At 41.0% G+C, this 22,330-nt stretch overlaps 1 protein-coding gene across 1 annotated transcript in view; it reads right to left on the bottom strand.

Moving 5' to 3' along the window:
- LOC311239684 (transferrin receptor protein 1-like) overlaps positions 1 to 20,738 on the bottom strand; it is an 87,073-nt gene extending 66,335 nt beyond the window's left edge. The window contains exon 1 of the mRNA XM_084328086.1: positions 20,657 to 20,738. The gene's annotated coding sequence lies outside the window, so the exon portion shown is untranslated. The remainder of the gene's footprint in view (positions 1 to 20,656) is intronic.
- Between the last annotated feature and the right edge of the window lie 1,592 nt (positions 20,739 to 22,330).

Raw genomic sequence — 22,330 nt, 5'->3', positions numbered from 1 at the left:
CGCTGGTCGAGGGCCTCGCCACAGCCGCTGGCGAGGCCGTGCTCTCACCTCTGGCTGCGCGGCGTGAGGCGGTGTGGGGCCTAGGTCAAATACCGCCCGCGCTCCAGCGGAAAGACCAAAGTCCCTCTGCGGAGAGGGGAGCCCTGAGGAGGGAAAAAATTATTTTTAACTTCTCACCCCCTCAAAGGGAGACTAATCCAACCAAGATGTCTGTTGACAGCATCCTAGCCCTCCCTGCGGTTATAGCTTGCGGCTAGGTCAAAGCTAATAACGCAAAACCTCGCGCGATGTTTCGACGTCGGCTGGCCTTCATGGCCCCGCCACCCGACACCATTTTTGACAGAAAAAAAACAGCAATTCGAACAAAGTTACTAATCGCTGCTAATTCTATACCGTGGCGGTATAGGCTTAACAGCCCACCAGCCACCCGCCGGGCCGACTCACCTCATGGCGTCGGCCGGGCGGGGCACTGTTCCAACATGCCAGAGGCAAAGGACTGATGCCACCTGCTTCACAAGCACGGAGCACCAGTGGTGGTTGCAACCAGCAACCTCCACTGTGGTGTGCACCCATGAAGGGGTTAATGAATAATTTAACAAAAACACCACCAACACACTGCAGAATGGGCTAGCCCATACACACAACATTAAGGGGATGCAGACCAGAGAACACCAGTCCCGCATACCATTCATAATATTCACAAAAAGCACACCAGCCCTAGGCCTCAGCCCATTTACCCATGAAAAAGGTAAACAAGCCCCCGTCAATACTCCCAACAGTAGACACCGATTGACCGTCAGCATGAATGGTTAAGAGGAGGGAAGACCTTTTAAAAAGACAGCCCTCAGCGGGGAATCAAACAGAAACAGTAACCCAGCATCATAGCATAGCGTTAGCCGCATGCTCCAGGATAACCGGGAAAATAACAACGTTTACCCAGATATCCTGCCCCTTGCGCCAATACACAACTCGGTTGTCTCCCGGGACAACTCGAGCAGCATCACTAACGCCAGCATTGTTATGCCTAGTGGCGCAGATCCTACCTCGGCGCGACCTAGCCACGACAGCTAGCCGCCGCGCGACGTCCCTCGATCCGCTGTCAAAGACGAGGAAACCCCAGGACAGACCCGATGCGCTGTCAGAACGTGCCGAGAAAATTCCAGGGTCTGGAAAATCTCCGGCGAAAAACCTAACATTGTTCAATTACTCTCTGCATTTCATCAACAGCTAGTTCATGGGATGCAAAGCACGTCCATGATAGAAAACGAAAAAGGGGAAGGGCGAGTGTGACCAATGCCCGGTGTCTTATAGGGGGACACTGGGGCGGGGCCTGGTCAAGTGCATGGGTGCATTGTTTTCGTTAATGAAGTACAGTAGGTACTGGAGATGAGGTATATCTCAATATGGCGAAAGAGCGAGACGCGATTCGCCAGTACGAATATATTTACTGTTATTAGTGAAATATAAGATTATAGAAATCTCAAGGCATTGAGTCGGAAACCAGCGCATATTGACAGGAGGAAGTGGAGCAGCCAAAAGTGAGTGTAGTCTTTTGAAGGAAGAGACTCAGGGCTTACGAATTTCAAAAAACGACCCTACCCAGCTCACGCCAGCCCCTGTCAATCATCTGACTTTTTTATTTCTCTTATTTTTTGGGATTAGCAAAAAACGGTGTTGCAATATGATGAAAAATGGTGGAGAAATTTACATTATAAAAAAGATGGCAGAATTCAGTACTGTATCTACAAAACCTTCTGTTTAATCATCTTCCCTTTATTCATTTGCTTAGATTTTTCAGGTCTGGTAAATTTTAGCATGGTGTTATTCACAGTCAAAGATATATATATTTTTTTAAATAGAATTGATATTCTCCTTTGGTTCATTACAATTTACTCAAGCCTAGTAACAGACACACTATTTCTGACACTGGGAATACATTCCCTGAGATCCATAGATGTCCCTAGATTCAGATACCAAGAACATGCAAATGGACCATTTAAAAAAAATCTGTAAATGTTTATTCTACGTCCTTATGGAATGAGTGACCTAAAAAAAAGAATTTATAATAATAATAATAATAATAATAATAATAATAATAATAATAATAATAATAATAATAATAATAATAATAATAATAATAATAATAATAATAATAATAATAATAATAAATAAATAAAAATGTGGATGGAAGAGCCACACATTGACGGCCAAAGAGCCACATGCGGCTCACGAGCCGCGGGTTGGCCACCCCTGCATTAAAGTATCTTGTATCTTGTTGTGAATGAAATATACCTAATAGTGAAATTAAACAAATACTAATTAATTAGCTAGGAACTGCCTGGAATCCCTTCTAGGATCTTCTAGGATCACTGGACTAAAGAACAGTGTGAAAATAAACACCTCTTAGTGCAGGGCCACTACTACTGCTACTACTCCTACTACTACTACTCATAGTGCTGCTACTACTACACTACTGCTACTATTACTACTGCTGCTGCTACTACTACTACTACTATTACCATCACCACTGCTGCTATTATTACTACTGCTGCTACTACTATTACCATCATCATCATCATCATCACCACCACTACTACTACTACTGCTAACTGCTAAGTACTAGTACCATCACCACCACGACTACTACTACTACCACCACCACCACCACCACCAAGACTACTACTGCTGCTATCACTACTACTACCACTACTACTACTCCTACTATTCCTAGTGCTGCTACTACTACTGCTACTATTACTACTGCTGCTACTACTATTACCATTACCACTGCTACTACTGCTGCTACTATTACTACTGCTGCTACTACCACCATCACCACCACCACTACTACTGCTAAGTACTAGTACTACCACCACCACTGCGACTACTACTGCTACTACTACCACCACCACCATGACTACTACTACTACTACCACTACTACCACTACTCCACTCAGTGACCTCTTAACCAAACAGACTGATAAGGTGTCCATCACAGTGGGATGGTCGAATTCCTCTCTCTGGTTCCCAGGGTCAGACATATTATTGCACACCGGAGGAGGTGGCAGCCACATGAATCAATCCAAGGCTGCAGCAATTACTGAGGCTCTTTCTGCAGCTTGGTTGGCACAAAGTGACCACCAGTCTGGACAAATCCTCTCTTCAATAGGCCAGAAAGAGCCATGTTCAAGGTCATCTTTATTATCGCACCAGGAGATCTGATATGTCTGATATTGCGATGGGCCGCTACAAAGTCATGTCAGATTCTTGTACCGGATCTATCTCCTCTCTGGTAAACAAGAATACCCTGAAGACTCTGGCAGGAGCACTCATTCAAGGGTACTATGACTATGCGTGCACCTCATGGTACCAAAGCACCTCAAAGGCGCTTAAAACAAAATTACAAACATCACAAAACAAACTGGTCAGACTACTACTTGACCTGAACCCCAGAACCCACCTCACCCCTGCCCACTTTGACAACCTAGGATGGCTTAGAGTAGACGACAGAGTACAGCAACTTGCAATGGGCCTGGTCTACAAGATACACTACGACCGGGGTGCCCATGTACATGTCAAAATACTTCCCAAAGGTCAGTGAATACCACGATCACAACACCAGAGGAAGCTCAACAAATAATGTTAAACCCAGATTCGGCTCAAACAAGGGACTAAACACGTTTCGCAATTATGCCACAACAATGTGGAACGCCCTACCCAAAGCTGTAAAGGAATGTGAATCCCTGCCCACATTCAAAACCGCTCTTAAAGAGCACCTACGGGAGGCTGCAATTCGAAACTGGCCACCGTAAATGCCCAAAACCCCCACCACCTCCTAATAGACAGTCTCCTCCCCACCGCATGTATATATTCCCTCCCCGCCGTATGTATATTTCCCTCCCACCCACCCACCCCCTCCTAATGTACAGTCCCCCCTCCCCATCATATGTATATACTCTGTCAGGATCTAGGGGTAACAGTACTGTATATTTGAATACTGCTTATGTCACAAATGTATCAGTACTAAATACCTATATGTCCCTATGCCATAAATGTCATGTATGTTGTGTATGTCATAAATGTCTATATGAATTGAAAATGGGGGACCCTGATGGAAACAAGACAAACGTCTTTCTCAGGTCTGCATCCCCTTAACAATTGTATGTATTGAGCCGTACTGTATTGTACCCATTCTGCAATCTGTTAAATAAAGTTTTCATTCATTCATTCATTCATTCATTCATTCATGGTCCGGTAAGTAAACAAAAAGTGGCTGATGAGGGTGGCTGAAACACTGTCTGCTGTAGTTAAGAATCGATGAGCAGATCAAAAACTCTGTGGAACCGGTTCTTGAAATACCTTGTCAGTTGATCATATTAATAAGAATACATACAGATGGCTGTTACAGAAGTCCTCTCCATTTTGTATTTATCCAGCATTAGTATGTTTTATAGTGGTACACAGTGTTCCCCACTGGTTCTTATGTCGTGTGTGGTGATGACTGGCCAGGGTGCATTAGGTTCTTAGGTTATGTATGGTAGTGGCAGGCTGGGGTGTGTTCGGTTCTTAGGTTATGTATGGTAGTGGCATGCTGGGGTGCGTTAGGTTATGTATGGTAGTGGCAGGCTGGGGTGTGTTAGGTTCTTAGGTTATGTATGGTAGTGGCAGGCTGGGGTGTGTTAGGTTCTTAGGTTCTTAGGTTATATATGGTAGTGGCCGGCTGGGGTGTGTTAGGCATAACAAAAAATATTGTTTGTTTCCGGTTGCCGACCGACCCTGCCGATTTAGGTGCGACCCAATATATTTTATGAGTTTTTAAAAAAAGAAAAAAATATATATATATATATTTTTTTTTAGAATAAAGTTTCATAGAAATCTTAGTCAAACCTTTAGTATTATGGATATTAAACATGCTGGCAGAGTACATGCATCCATGTTGTTGTGAACATTTTAATTAAATAAAGAAATTCCCTATCCATAGTCGCCGTGGGAAAGAATAAAATAAAATAAAATAAATTCCCTACCTACCCATGCCTTAACTGACAACCAACAGGAAACAAACAATGTTTTTTTTTATGCCTTAGGTTATGTATGGTAGTGGCATGCTGGGGTGTGTTAGGTTCTTTATGTATGGTAGTGGCAGGCTGGGGTGTGTTAGGTTATGTATGGTAGTGGCAGGCTGGGGTGTGTTAGGTTCTTAGTTTATGTATGGTAGTGGCAGGCTGGGGTGTGTTAGGTTATTGGGTTACAAATCTAGAGTATGTATGGGAAACATACATAGATAACGATCAAGTTAAAATGGACTCAATATAAGATTAAAAAACACATACTGGTAGGCTAATGCCAACCTGGATGCAACAGCTATGCAACAACCATGTTTTCACCTTTCTTTTGCCGTGTCAGACATCCGACAGCAATACATTGAACTATTTACAACCATCGACCTAAAGATAAGTTTATAACAGAGGCTTCTATCCGAGAGACCTACTAACCTTTGGTTCATAAATAGACCCAGGTTGAAATGAGGACCGAGGCTATAATCTAACATTGCAACAGCCCGCGAGGGTGAACTCAGCTGCCGGGACGAGGGAGAGGACAACATGAGGTCAACTCATGACCGATTTGAAAACATAGACGCAGTGGGCCTACAGTGTCTGCTCCACTAACAGGATGACATCACCGGTGAGAATACAGGTTCATCCATATACAGTATACCTCAGGGTTCAACTAATAAAATCTAAGACTTTTCAAGACCACTTTGAATAGAAGAAAGTATGAAGGAAAAGTACTATGAAAGATGAAATAAGTCCCATAATTACTTACAAATATATTACTTCCCCATGAAGTTGAAAAAGTAACGTTAAAGATTTAAAGACATATGAAGACCCTAAACATGGCAAATCTGTTGTTCAATCAAATAAGCCTCCTCTACCGTTACTGGTATATATAAGCAATTTTACGTATCACTCCATTCACTTCGTAGAGTCCCATGTCTGCTTATTTTCCCAGAGCTGGTGAAGGATGTAGCTAGGGAGAGTAACGGCTCAGTGTTTCTCAGACTAGGCTCTCACTGGGGGCTGCAAAGTTAGCAATTTTTGTGCAGATTTATTTCCATACAAGTTGTTGGGTGGGGGAACTGATAATACCGTACTGGTATTTTGCAGCTTGGACATTTCCCTCAAACACATTTAAACGTGATACAGAGAAATTATCGCAACACAGAAGTAACTTCCTATTAATAGATCTAGCTAAATCCTATTTAAGACCCTTTTAGGACTTTTTAAGTCATTTATAATAATAACAATAATTCTTATTCTGACAAGGCCTAGGCTGCTATCCAGCTAAATACTATGGTCTTGCATACTAGCTAGGCTATAACTAACATTTTACATGGCCTAATGGGTAACACTCCTCTTTCATGTCAAATTAGCTACTTGGTGAGCAAGAATATTTTCAGAGAAATCTAGAAATATCAGCTTGTAAAAAGAAAAAAGGCATTAGGCCTAGGGCTATATCAATAGCCGAATTATTGCAGAAAATGATCACTGTGTGGTAAAGATAATGTAAAAAATGTTGCCTAATTACCAGTAGAAATATGACAGACTGAAAAATGTGGCTTCCTGTTAGAAAAACAACTAATGTTTCTCTCCTCCACATTGCCTGTGGTGCATTTTTTCCTATTGCTAGGTTTTAGTGAGTTTTTCCTTACCTTCGAGTGGGGTATGTCTGGGAGTGTTGCATTCATTCATTTTATTTAATTATTTTAAATGTTTGGACTTCATGGTGTTTTTGTTTTGTTCTTGATTTATTATGATGTTTCTTCTTGACTTGTTTAAAGAAGACGTGTCCGGCCCATGGGGACATTAACTCATTGACCTCCAAACCAGAGATAAGTCGGGTTATCTCGCCATGCGTTGAACGCCAGAAACCCGAGATTTCCTTTGATCCCCATTCTATACGGTCAGCCGGAGCCCTCTAGTGCCGCTTTTCCACTACATTAGTACCTACTAGTGTTGTCAAAAATATCAAAAAATCGATACATATCGATTCTGAATATTTAAAACGGTTTCAATACTCATTTCCCGAAATATCGATACTTTCTGCAGTATCGATACCAGCTGGCTTGCTCGCAGTATTCTACCGCAAGTTGTTGACAGACAGACACACGCTGTTGCAGAACACGCTTGCCCCTCCTCCTCCTCACAGACCTGTCTTCAGTTTGTAAACAAAGATTTTAGCTCCGAATATGGCCAGTGCAGAGCCTCCGCAACTTGTGCTTGTGGATAAAGAAAACAGCAGAAGTGCTGTTTGGAAGTACTTCAGGTTTGAAGTAAACAACGAAGGAAAAGCTAAATCGTTGTTACAGAGCAGTGCCAACGATACAGCTATTAGCTAACGTTAGCTTATGCTAGCTAGCTGGCCACCTTTATAATTACTTCATGGAAACGGAGTAACGTTAAGTCGAGTTCATACTAACTACACTAGTACACGTATGAACTCGACATAACGTTACCCCGTTTCGGGAAAAGCAAAAGATGCCACGATGTAGGGCTGGGCGATATGACGATATTATATAAATATCGGGTACAGTTCATTAACGATACACTTTTTAAACGTATCGTGGATATCGTGATGTTTTGCCCAAGAGGCTTGTGTCGCGTCAATCTGGTCCACACGTTGACACTTTTGAACAGCGCCGCCCCACACACACACACTACTGCATCAAAAGTTACTACTTATGATAACAAAGGCATTCGTTTTGTGGCATTAACGTTATATAGTTACACTTTCAATAACATCAGCGTATTTACATAGCAACGACCGAGGTCGACCTAGATATAGCAAGCATTAGTCGTTCATATCTCAGCCCGTGCTGACTCAGTTGTGCCCATTCTGCGGTCTGTTAATAACGTTTTCAATCAGACAGATGTATGGAAAGGCTTTTATTATAACATCCGTTGCAGTAAAATCATTATGCCTCCAGTCGTTTAGTCATTCTGCGGAGATAAAAGCTAAACGTCGGCCGCGGCGAGCTACCGCTGCCATTGTTGTTGTCATTGAGCTCTCCAATCGGAAGTAAAAAATAAATACGCGCTTGCCGATTGGTGCTAAGAACAGCAGGGCGGGTGCAAGCGATGTGACGTAATTGGCAGACGCGACTGTCAATCAAAATGATTCTGTTTGCCGACTGAATGAATGAAAACGTTATTAACAGATTGCAGCATGGGTACAATACAGTACAGCTCAATACAACAACAGTCAACAGTGGACTGGAGGATGCAGACCAGAGAAAGACTTTCGTCTTGTTTACATCAGGGTCCCCCATTTTCAATTCATCATATTTCATATCTAAATCATATAATATCTCATTGCTAAATATATGCAATATATAATCTAATAATCCAATAATCTAAATCTAATATATAATATAAAAATGCTAAATGCATGGGTATTTTATTTTGTCTTTAATGTTAGCTTGCAAACTCAAATACTGTCTTGGTAAGCCTCATAATGAATTGTTTGGGGAAAAAAAGAAAAACATCGTGATGCGTATCGTGTATCGAAAGGTCAGAAAATATCGTGATATCATATTTAGGCCATATCGCCCAGCCCTACCACGATGCCCATTTGCAAGCGTTGTTACAGAGCAGTGCCAACGATACAGCTATTAGCTAACGTTAGCTTATGCTAGCTAGCTGGCCACCTTTGTAATTACTTCATGGAAACGGAGTAACGTTAAGTCGAGTTCATACTAACTACACTAGTACACGTATGAACTCGACATAACGTTACCCCGTTTCCATGAAGTGTTTAAAGGGGAACTATCTTATAAATGGCCTTTTTGAGTGTTTAGCATTGTTTCCTAGCTATGTGAACTCAAAATTCTCATATTGGCGCATTCTTCCAATTCTCCTCTCACAATATTCACCCTCACTGAACTGAGTCGTTTGAAAATGTGCCTATATGTGATGTCATATAGTCACTGCTGCATGTTAATGTGGCTCCTCAGGCACCAGCACCTGCACCCCAGTCCACATTAGCTCAAACGGCTCGAGATCTTGAGGTAGAAAAATGCTGTTTTTGAGGACTTGATTAGAAATACAAAACAATGAATAAAAAAATAATATATATTACAGAGGTGTTCCATAGACTCACAGGAATTGTGTAAAAGTGCCCAAATAGTGAAAGAAATAGTAAAATAGTTCCCCTTTAAGTCTCTCTCTCTCTCTTTCTCATGAAAATTGTTGTAGTTGTTGTTTTAACCAAATAAAAAGCAGCAGCACTATTGCATAACTGAGTCATGTTTGCTATGTATTTCTTTCTTTAGGGGAGTTTGTTTCAGTTTTAGCATGATGTTTTATAGATGGCTAGGTTAAACAGGTTTTTGTTTTTAAGAGGGGTTTGATTTAGATTAGATAATTTAGTTATTTTTAAATGTCTGATCTAAAGATAAACAAATGGTTTTAAAATTGTTATATTTATCTTCTCTTATAGTACCAGAGAGAAACTGAGGAGAATCAACCAGCAACAAAAGCAAAATTTGTAAAAAAAAATATATATATATATATATATATATATATATATATATATATATATATTATTATTTTTTATTTTTTTGGTATCGAAAATATCGATAATATCGATACTTTTCAAGGTATCGTATCAAAGTCGAAATTCCAGTATCGTGACAACACTAGTACCTACTCGAGTCGACTCGACTCTAAAACACTGCAGACCACTGATTGGTCAGAAGAGAGAAGCGTCACACGTTGGAGCGTCCAGCATTCTCGTAGCATTCATTATTTGTTTGCAGCAGGAACAAAGTGCAATAAACAAAAAAGGATACATTCACTGTGTATCATGCCTCATTTATTGATGAAACAAAACCAACATCAACACAATTGACCACCAAGAGCGGAGAGTTTAGTCTCACAAAAAGGTCGCTGATTTTGTTAGCTTACGTGCTAATGTGATTGGAATTTACCATTATAATAGTTAGCATTGCGGCTGGCTAGCGTACATAGTGTGCAAAGATCGCTGATTTTGTTGGCTTACTTATTTAGTGGCACTGGTATCGTGGAATGGAGTGGAAATACTTTAATCATCATGTCATTAATTAATAGACAATTGTCATTTCGAACATAAGTTAATGCTTAATAACATTACACATGGGGAGACTAGCTTGCTGGACACAAACATTGTTGATATAGCAGTCTGGTTAATGTTGTTATATCGCTCACTATTGATTGTTTGTACTAGTAACGTTAATGCTAGTAGAATAGACACAACGTGAGGTAATCATCATCCATTTAAACAGGTTATTACCTAATGTTAACGTTAGTAGAATAGACATGAGAGGTAATGTTAACGCTAGTAGAATAGACACAAGAGGTAACGTTAATGTTAGCAGAATAGACACAAGAGGTAACGTTAACGTTAGCAGAATAGACACAATGAGAGTCTGGTTAATGTTGTTATTGATTGATAACCAAGCCCTCACAGACATAGCTATGCTCACGGAGCTCTCATGCTGTACGCCAGCGGCCCCGCCTCCTCACATGGAGACAAACGGAGTACTACCTGCAGTGGAAAATGAACGAAGTACCAGGTACCAAAAGCGAGTAGAGTAGAGTCGAGTAGGTACTGTACTATGCAATGGAAAAGAGGCATAGGTGTCTCTGATTCATCTGCCTACGTTAGAATTGCAATGACGATCGAATCTCACCAGGTGGCAGTATCGCTTACCTTTTGAACTCTGATTGTCTGAACTAAACTGTCTCTGTCCTGCTCCCTTTCTTTTCTGACTCACTCTGAGGGGGAGGAGCTCTTGCAGAGCAATCGCTAGGAGATCTCCTCGCCTCAAAACCTATAGTTTCCTGTATACGAGTAATTACATATAAACGAGTAATCGCGATCGCCGATGGGATCATTGGAATTATTCTTTTTGGAGAACCTTCTGGCTAAGGTAAGGTATATTCTATGTCTATTTTACCGAACCTGAAACATGTTTCTGTAACGATCACAGTGTCGTATCTAAACCAAGCTTTTAGTAACGATCGCATTTTTTTTGAAGGCACATATTATGTACATGATTAGGGATGGGTACCTTTCACATTTGAACCGATACCGGTACCTGTGAATCGATACCGGTACCCAACGGTACCTTTTTTCAGTACTTTAGTTTCAAGAAATTTTATTTACCTACCTCAGTCGTAAAAAAAAATCCAAACTTCAAATAACTACAATTTCGACAGTTTTCGACTTGTCATTGCTCCGACTGCTTTGTTGTTGAATCAAGTCAAATCCTAGGTAAGCATATATTGTGCGTGTGAACGTTGACATGAAAAGAAAAAAAAAAAGTAAAAAAAAAGAAATAATGATTTTAGACAAATAATGATTTTTTTTTCGGTTTCTCACTTGATTCGATACTCGGTAGTACCGACGTGTTTCGGTTCGGTACCTCAAAAGTACCGAATTCGGTACCCATCCCTATACATGATATATACCTTTGATTTGGGAGTATTTGGGGCTTCAGGCAATCAACCAGAACGATTTGGGCTTATTGCATAAAACGTGTCATATCTCGCGATCTATGATTATTTTGGAAATGGGGTGATGTTTAGCGTGTAACAAACTACAGTGTGTAGAAATTAACTGAGTCAGTAATGGACTATGAACAATGCCTGTAAAATTAGTAGGGCTGACCTTCGAATTTATTTTTTGGAATTCGAAGCTTCGGGGCCGAGATTCGATTTTAATTCGAAATTAAAAAATAATAATAATAAATAATTATGCTGCTCCATTGACAATGAATGGGAGACAGACCCACAGAATAATTTTTCTTCTTTTTTATACCCAAATGAGCTTTATTCTATAGTAGTAGTCTCAGTTCTGTAACAGAAAATGTATGAACTCAGTAGGTGTGCCAGTGTAGCCTAGTTCCCAACAGTCACCCCCAATACACTCCAAAACATTCCTGTAAACATGTTGTGACCTGTGTATTTTGTGACTGTTGGGAACTAGGCTACATTGGCACACCTACTTCCAGTGAATGACGCTAAGCTAGGCTAATGGTGCGGCTGTTCCCTATGCCTAATGCATGCACAGAGAAGAAAAAGGGTATGTATCTGCTTGTCTAACTCCAGGGCCCTATTCCCCGTACCTGGTTCAACTAAGTCGATCAAGAGTCCCATTATCCAGATTCAATTAACCCGATGTTTGAAGCCGGGATTTTCCTGTTCCTCGAAGGTGGATTCAGTCTCGTTAACTCGAACCAGACTTGATACTCAGGATCAGTGCGCGCGCCCGCCTCAGCTGAGAAGACAGCAAGTGTCGAGAGCAGAGATCCTGATCTTCTAACGGCATTGATTGATTGATTGATTTAAAACTTTATTAACAGATTGCAGTACGGCTCAATAGCCTCGCCGACAAGTTAAATGCATAATCTATAGGCAAATTTTAAGTCCCTCATTACCCCAATCAATCAATCAGATTATATATATATATATTTTTTTTATCTTTCTTCCCCTCCTTTTTCCCGATTTTTCTCCCATCCCACCCTTCCTGGTTGTTGCGTACTTTCCCCTACTGTTGGTCCGGGAGACCGGAGACTGTCACATGCTTTCCTCCGACGCATGTGCAGCCTGGGGCAGGCCAACCTGGCCGCGCAGGTTCTCACCGGGGAGAGTGTAGCGTGTGGGAGGCCACACTATCTCTCCTCAGATCCAACCCTCGCTGAGCAGGCGCCCCGACCGAACTGTAGGGGTCGCTGTCCACAACGCCCAGGACCCACCCTTCAGCTTCCCACCCCCTGATACAGCCAATTGTATCAGCGTGAGAGGACAGCCAAGCTGACAGCAACGCCGGGAGCTGGATTCGAACAGGCGAATCCTAGTGTCTCCCAGTGTTGGTGACGAACGTAATCTCCGTGCGCCACCTGCCCCCCCGATATTTCTTTAAACGTGCCCTGCTGGCAGTAGGTTCATGGAATGGATAATCAAATGAGATCTTGCTAGCGTAAGTAATTAGTTCAACAGTTTCAGAATAAGGATACGGCTCTCTTATCCATTGATGGATGTATGGTTGATGTTTCATTTGTCTGCCACAGTGGTCTGATGGTCGAGCATTTTGTCTTTCACACGGACGACCCGCGTTCGAATCCTACTTCTAGTTTTCTTTTTGAAATGTAAATACTTCAATTTTGTGCACGTTGAGAGCTATATAAAGAATGACATCCTCAATGCATGTAGATTTATAATATTTTAACTTAAAACTAGGCTACTTTTGTGTATAATCATTAATATTATATTCCAAAAAAATCATATTGGAAACGCGGGGACTCGAACTCGGGTCGCCGGCTTGCCAGGAGTGAACACTGCCGTTGGACCACTGTGCCAGACGGGATATATCCATTGTGTATCCAAGACCATCAATGGACAAGAGACCCGTGTTTAGAATATTCTTCTTTTGAATGACGTTTTATCTCTTTATTCTCAAATGCATTAATCCCAGTTACAATATCACAATAACGTGTGAGTGATGATACAATTCAACAATCCTCAGATTCCTCGTAATTCATAATCCACAAAAACCACAATCCACGCATAGACACTTCAATTTTATGCTTGAATGAAACACAATCCAGGCGCTCCCACAGCGGAGAATATGAAAGGAATCAGAGCCAAACGAGCGATAGGTTTCAATCATTAAAAATATCCCCGCAGGATTCACATTTGCAATGCTGCGCGTTGTTAAAATAACCACATAATGTGTACATCGCACCTAGCGAGCGCCACGCCGCCACGGTATATATAACGTGCATTATTTAGGACAACGTGAATTTAGTATCAGCATTTTGGGTCTATTTTACATTTCAAAAGCCCCCTCTGGAAGAATGAAGCACAAAAACGTAATTCAGAATGGTATAATGCAGATCCTAGACTGTGAGAATCATTTCAGGAAGCGAGCTGTCATTCCTTTGCGGGGGCGTGGCCATGGTTCATCCAGCTAACTGAACTTAAGCCTGCTCTCGACCAGGCTCAAACTTTTTGATCTGTTGTCATGGTGATTTGGACAATCGAGCGTCGGGGAACAGAAAGGTCCGGCTTAAGTCAGGCTATACTGGAAATTATCCGGCTAACTCAGTTAGCCAGGTACGGGGAACGGGGCCCAGGGTAGATCGATGGCAAATAAGCTAATTTACCAAAAAGTTGGCGTGTTCCTTTAAATTTACATTTAGTCATTTAGCTGACTTACAAATTGTGAACAATAAGTCAGCAGGATGGGAACACCCAGCTAAGGGTAAGTGATATTGTTCGTCAAACAGTGTCGAACCTGAGTGCTACACTCTGTAGTAGACAATTAGCATAGTAGGTAATAGTATAGGGATAGTAACATAGTACATAGTAGTAAAGACATAGTAGCAAAGTACATAATAGTAAAAAACAGTTTTTTTTCTTACTTAGCTAACATAGCTACAGTATAAACATGGCTCAAAAATGTCAGTAGCTTAAGTACTTGCACAATGAAATCAGTTGCATCACGAAGTTAAGGTACAAGTACAAGGTACAAGGTAACTAAGTAGCAACTACTAAATACACATGACGTCGGAGAGCGAGGGGCTGAGCCCTTTCTCTCCAAATACTTAGCTAACGTACAGTATAAACACGGCTCAGAATGTTAGTATATGCGCATCGATCCTGGTTTTGAACAAATGGGAAAACATTCTACCCTGTAAACACGGCACAGAATATCAGTACTAAAAAAAAGATTTCCTACCAGGAGCGCTCATACTATGGTCTGGGTAACCTGTGTCCATGTTGTGTGGAAGTGCGATTGACATTGATGTCAACCTAATGCTTGTGGGACGCCACTAGGGGGCAGAGCGGCTAAGTGTGAGTGACGGCATGAATCAGTGACTGACTGACTGAATGAATGATTGTGTGAGTTAGTGACATTGCCGGTCATAGTGGTGCTTTGCATCTAAAAACAATTAGCGTATGACTCAGTTGATGAAGACCCTAAGCGCTAGTCGACTCACCAGCCATGAACAGATTTAACTAACCCAACTGATGAGTGGTTTGAACTCAGACTAGGCTATATTCTTTCAGTGCACTGCACAGTGTATCTGCCAGCAGGTATAATAATATATAGTGATGCACGATATATCGGCCGCCGATATAATATCGGCCGATATGGCCGTTTTTTTTACACATCGGTATCGGTCCGATATCAAGATAGGGCCGATATTAAAAAAAAAAAAAAAAAAAAAAAAAAACATTTTTTTTTTTTTTTTTTTTTTTTTTCTTTTTTTTTTTTTTTTTCTTCTTTTTACATGTTTTGGCCTTAAATAGTTTCAAAATATCAGTCATTTCTGAAAATAAGTTACAAAAGTAAAAAAAATTATGCGTTTTGGAAAATAGCTCTTTATTTGATTATCATAAAAAGTGTTTTCTATACAGAGATATCGACATCGGTAAATATCGGTATCGGCCAGAACAGCAATATTAATATCGGTTATCGGTATCGGCCACAATTTTCACATCGGTGCATCACTAATAATATATATAAAATACAAACAGCATGCATTAAAAAATGACTACTATGCTGTAGCCGTCGAAATTACAATAGTGCATGTTAAAGGGAAGCCCATTTCAGGATTATCAGGATCAACAACACACACACATTAAAAACATAAAAGTGTCACAAAATCGTAGGTCCGTCTGTTGTCAACACCTGGCTTCTGACAACAGAACTCCTGCCAACTAGCCTAATCTTTGTCGGAGAGAGGGAGGAGAAAATGGTACAGAGAGGTGGAGATAGGAGTGAGGGAACAGAGGGTGAGTGGGAGATGGAGGTTGTTCGTGGGAGCAGGGGGGGGGTACAAGGCGAGAGAGGGGTCAGGGGTTTGTAGGAGTCATGTGAGAGTCACAATGGGAAAGCTACTCATGGGTTGTTGGGTTGTTCATGGGAAAGACAGCCAGGAGTGGAATAGTGCCAGAACCCCCCCCCCCCCCGCGAATATTCATGGAGCCAAGCTTCCCCAAAAAATTAGCCAATAAGATTCAAGCTTAATTCAATGGGGTTGGTCTTAACGGCCCACCAGTCTGGTGAACTGGGGATTCCACTAGGATCTGGTTGCCTCAGCCTGGGCGGCTGGGCCAGAAGTTCAAGACCAATCAAATCACATTAAAAGCTAAACGTGACAACGTCATCATCACCTCGCGGCCTTGTGACTGACAAACTACTTTCGGGGGCGTTCCAAGGGTGTATTCCAGTTGACACGCATTTTCCGTCTGAACGTAATATTAGTGGTTTTGACACCGCAACGTTTAGCGCATTATCAAAACATAGGTTGTGAAAAAAGATTCTGACTCTGCAATTGGCATGATGGCATCCTCGGTCATTTACCTCATGCGACGCCACTGACACACACACACAGTGTAAAACATTCAGAGCGCATTCCAGGTACACCCACCTTTTCCACAAGTCATGTCTCAAGGCAAAAAATAACTATCTTTAACTTTGTCCCCTAGATTTTACCTAGTCAGCGTATTTCATGAAAACCATTATACTGTGCCGTAAAACTCAGAAATAAATAATCCTTTACATCCCGATTTCTCAACACCCAGAAATGGGTCACAGCCTAGGCTTTCTTTCCATTGGAAGGACAGAATAACTGGCATTCTGAATTATCCTACAGTCAGAAACCATTGCTTTTGTTGTGAAAAGAGTGGGTGTTGCTATTGCTAATGTCTTATATCAGTGTAGTACGTCTTGAAAGATAGTATTCCCATTCCTAAAATGTCATTGGTCTCTAATATGAATCACATACACACGATACAATAAACTATAAACTAGGCCAGTTATAGTAAGCAAGCACACTATCAAGAGGACACGAGTGGTCCTTGGCTCACTTACCCATAAAGCAAATAAAGCCCATAAAGCCCTGCCTGACATGGATTTTATTACTATCAAATTAAATGGATACAATTATTATTATTTTTGTATCCACTTTTTCTCCTTATTTTTCTATTTTTCTCCCGTCCCAATTTCGCCTCGCCAATTCTCCCTTCAATTCTCCCCTCCCCTGTCTCGAACGTTGCTAGACTATGCCTCCCACTGATCGGCTGCAGTGAGGAGTCGGACCAAGCCTTGCATCACGTGTCGTCCCCTCCGGTACACGAGGAGGCAGCTGTCGCATCTTTTCACCTGAACAGCGCAATCTCTCAGTGGCGAGGAGTAACGCGTGGGAGGCTCACGCTGCCCCCGATACTTCCTGATTCTGCTGTACAGGCGCACCAACCGACCTGTAGGAGTCCCCATCCACAACGTCCAATCCCCACCCACCGGCTTTCCCACCCCTGACACTGCCAATTGCGTTAGTATGAACGACCACCAGCCAAGCCGGTAGCAACGCCGAGAGCTGGGCTCGAACCCAGCATCTCCCGTTAGTGGCGAGCGCCTTGCCCACTGCGCCACTTAGCCGCCCGATACAATTATTATTGAGTCCACAATTCCGATTTATTTTCTCATCAGTTGGCAGAGTGCGGGATTCTTCCTTCTAACTGCTTCATTCATTAAATCAACCAACAATGACAAATGATGATGATCCTATTGGAAATGCAGAACAAAAATAGCTCTTTTCAACTTTCAGTAGAGACCACTGAGTCAGCAAGATTCCACTATAGACTAGGCAAGACTATATCCTACTACAATGGTTCCTCAGACCTCCCCCAAGTCACAATCACTGAGAAGATGTGTGCCCCCCTCCCCCTGCAGTAGGTGGAGGCCACTGGTGTGTCCGTGTCTTTGACAGGTGCAGTCACATAGTCTAGTCAACCACAACATAAATCATTTAGAATCTACTCATTTTCCCACGCACTTGTAAAGTCTCTAATTTGCATCCAATTCTCTGATACCACCCCAGTATTAGAATTCTAGCTACCAGCCTAGGCTATGGGCTACCTAAAGCTAGGAATTTCAAATACAAATAGGCCTGTTCTTTAGCAGGAAGTGACAGGAAGATTTTGCTGCGTCTCTGATAAAGCCTTAGCTGCTGTAAGTGTTAAATAGCTCTACATCTGACACCCATCACTCCGCTCTGCAGAAAAACAGTAATTTGGGGTATCCCATTTTGATTGATTGATTGAAAATTGTATTAACAGATTGCAGAATTGTTTACATCAGGGTCCCCCATTTTCACCACCGTTCACCACTTTATCCAGCTATTCTTATTTCAAGAAAGCTAAATTTGCTTATGGCACTGGCAGGTTATTTTACTTGTTTCAAGCACATATTTGTCTAAAACATTTTTATATCTTATTTTTGTCAAACAATTTTTTCAGTATGGAGTTGTCTCTCCTGATTGGATAAAGTCAGAACGAGATACCAGAAAATGTATTTTCCGTTTCCTGTTGAGTGGAGGGACTGGGAGACCCATGTTACTGACCGAACACTCTATATCAGTGATGGCTGACAGAATGTAGAGCTATTATTTTAACATGTTGATCACTTATCATCAAAAATCATGGTACGTTTTTCTACATGTATTTCTTTTATAAACAGCAACAGTCATTTTCAGGTAGCTTTCTACATTCCAGGGACCCAATTTTCATCTGAGGATAATTTGTTTACTCAGTTGTGAAAATATAACATAGAATTGTTTCACCTCTCCGAGTCATCCAAATATGCAAATGTCTTGAGAGCATTGATTGATTGATTGATTGATTGAAAACTTTATTAACAGATTGCAGAATGGGTACAGTCCAGTACAGCTCAATACAGACCAGAGAAAGACTTTCGTCTTGTTTACATCAGGGTCCCCCATTTTCAATTCATCATAATATGACATACATGACATACAGATAGACAGTACTGCTACATCTATACATTTATGACATACCAGATTTGCAAATACAGTACTGTTTGTGATACAAAAAGAGTCTAGAAAAGAGAGTATATACATTTGACGTAGAAACTGTACATTGGAGGAGGTTGGGTAGGTGGGGTGCGGCTGTACATTGGAGGTGGTTGGGTAGGAGGGGTGGGGGGGGGGGGTGCACTGTACAAGCAAAACTGTACATTGGAATATTGACAAAACCATAATTGGTCATTTACTGTACATTGGAGGGGGTTGGGTTAGGACATTTACAGGGGCCAGTTTCGAATTGCAGTCTCCCGTAGGTGTTCTTTGAGAGTGCAATTGGTGAGGTTATAAGATAGGCCTACATGAAAGTCAAACTGAAGACACTACTGGGGAATTTGAAGGACACTCATCTGTAGCCAGATCCAATCAGCTAGGCAACATTATGTTACAGCCATTGTTGCCAAATATGTGGGCAGTTAATGGTTATTATGAACTAACATTACAGTCAGTATCCAAATCAATAAGATTGTCTCAATACAAGGGCTGTGTCCTTCAAAGTATCCCAATCAACATGGTCAAAAAAAGTCTAGACTATAATAGGTAGGTTATAAGCCATTATACCTCACAAGATAGCTTATCTTTAAAGCAGCCTACTGCAAGTCAAGTGTCAAGGTCAATGACATGGGATATATAGGCCATAACGTTATAATAGTAAAAGAAAACAAAAAAACGGGAGAAGAGAACTGGCTGAACGTGACAACCAGCTCTCGTCGTGATTATGGCGCATTTTGCAATATGACAATCCGAATCCCGTCTCTGTGGCGACCAGAAACATGCCTAGATGTGCTACTAACTCCATTGCAACCCGTCCAGCAACAGCAACAGTGTCCCACGTGATTACTTCCGGTTTCGCGATTTTGTTTCAAAATAAAAGCGTTAGAAATTCGTTTTTTTTACTAAACAATTGAAAGCAGTAATCGTGCCGATGCGCATGCGTGCTGCTCCCATTCAAACCAGTGAAACGGGGCCGTTTCAACGCTCTGTGAAAATAAATTATTGCGTTGTTGCACCTCAAACTGAGTAGATTGAGATTCATACGTATTGCATGGGAAACTGCTGCAACGACTCAATTAATATTTTAACAGATTTTAAATTGTCCCGTTTAATTGCCTTCTGAGTGGTGTGGGAGCAAGCGACATACAGAGTACAATTATTCAGCACTGCACTACAATATCACTACAAAGGATATACATCTAAATGCAATTACGTATTCAATGTGTTGTGTGGTAAATCTGAGCGGAAGTCCAAACGATTCTGTTGATCGCTTGACAAACAGGCTATATTCCAACTCTGACAGGCTCAATTTCACACATGTCGTCGGGTTACTTACTCGTCCTCTTCCAACAGCGCAGGATATCAGTGTTGATAACGATATTTAATGTGTGAGAGAATCTCCATTGCATTTTACAAAAAAATTCTAGCTAGATACAATTACTGTCTCTCAGCGAGATATGACAGCGAACAGTCAGCAACTAGTTTGGTAAAACGCTGCAGCAGAGGCTGAATATTGATATGTATAACGTTACATGAACGATCACTGTCTCTTGTCTCAAATAAAAATACATGTAATGACTATGTATTTCATATTGTCCCGTATGCTTTCAACGAAATTAGGGTTCGAATCATAAAGAGCTGCGTGCCAGTGAGTCGTGCTCAGTTCACTGCCAGTGCCACCATAGACATTTCAAGATGGTCCATTTATAAACTTCTGACGAATAAAATCCTCACCTTCTCGTCAATGGGCTACAGTCCAGTCCCTCGCGTCTTAGAAACGAACTACTTCAACACGAGGTTTCTTATGCTCACTATCTTTTACCGCAACAACCTTGGCCAGAAAAAAAAAGAAAAAAAACTTTACCATCCTGTCATTGGTCTGACGCGTCAAGAACCTGGCCACGCCTTCAATTACCGAAAGATCATGTTTTCCCAAAAGTCCATGAGATAAGACACACAAAAAAACATGTTGAAATGTACACACGTCTCTTTAGTTTACACTATAGGGCCCTACTATGGATACATGCACAATGAGTGTGTGTGTGTGGGGGGGGGGGGGGGGGGGGGTTACTTGCTTGTCAATAAAGTTTTTAGCACTAGACTAGAAGCTCTGGAAGGCGTTACCTTGAATGACCTCGACCTTTGGGACATATAGGCCTAATATGGTGTACGACTCTTTGCTATTCCAAAAAGGAAAATGAAAGGGTTAACTTTTTTGCTTGTTTAAAAAATTTCTATCATGGTGTTTTCTAGTACAGGCCATAATTTCACTGATCTTTTTAGTATTGACAAACAACACTAGTCCATCCTCTCACCAGGCTCTATTTAGCCTACAATCATTTGAAGCACCTCGTTTGAGTTTAAAGTGTGCTATATAAATGAAATGTATTATTATTATTATTATTATTACAATCCAACAGGGCAAGTGTCTTAACATTTCCTACAGTCTATAATTTGAACCTTCAAAAACCATTACATGTCCTTTTCCAAAAATAAGAAGCTAACAGTCTAATCAGACGTATCTTAATGTTTTACTGAGAAAATGGTTGCAAACTATTAATATTAATTCTATTATATAAATATATATTATTATTGTTGTTATCATTGTTATTATTATATATCAATATTATTATATTATAGTATTGAACATGAATGTGTTTCATATGCATTGCGCTATCCAAGTTGTCCAGTTAGACATGGCAACTGGCCTATGAAACTTATACATTTTGATATTATGTAAGGTTTGCAACCATTTCCTCAGTAGAACATATGCACATCTGATTATACTGTACCCCATTGGAGTGGATTGGAGCCTGGTGATAGTATGCAGCACAGGCTAAAGCAATCAGTGGAATGATGGCCTGTACTAATCAATACCATGACAATGTTTAAATAGGGCCTGGGTTAAAAAAAAAAAAAAAAAAAAAAAAAGGTTAACCTGTCCTCCCTTGTGTGGTGTTTGCGTTTTTGTTTCTCACCCAATGAGACCAAATAGCAGATACGACGTTTCGACCCTTCTGGTCTGTACTAATCAATACCATGACAATGTTTAAATAGGGCCATGGGTTAAAATGTGCGTTCTTGTTTCTCACCCAATGTCCGTGGGCCTGGTGGACCCACAACATTATTAGAATTGTAAAACAATAAAGGCATAACAATTTATGTAACAATACTTAACATTATGTTATCTTGATCTCAATTACAAGCAATCTAGACAGCATTATATGGTTAATTTCCCATTTACCTCTGCTAGATTACATTTATCAATACAAGTGCTATTGGGGTTTTATTGTGATAAAATGTTATAATAAAAAAAAGAATCCATTATAATCAAGACATGATTGGAATAAATCATGTTGATCTTGAGAAATATAAATTAAACAAGGTGGAGACGTACACAGTGAACCT

Source organism: Notolepis coatsorum (genome assembly GCF_963971535.1).
Source record: "Notolepis coatsorum genome assembly, chromosome: 13".
Lineage (NCBI taxonomy): Eukaryota > Metazoa > Chordata > Actinopteri > Aulopiformes > Paralepididae > Notolepis > Notolepis coatsorum.
Note: the sequence above shows the minus strand (reverse complement) of the source record. Positions and strands in the feature narration are given on the sequence as shown.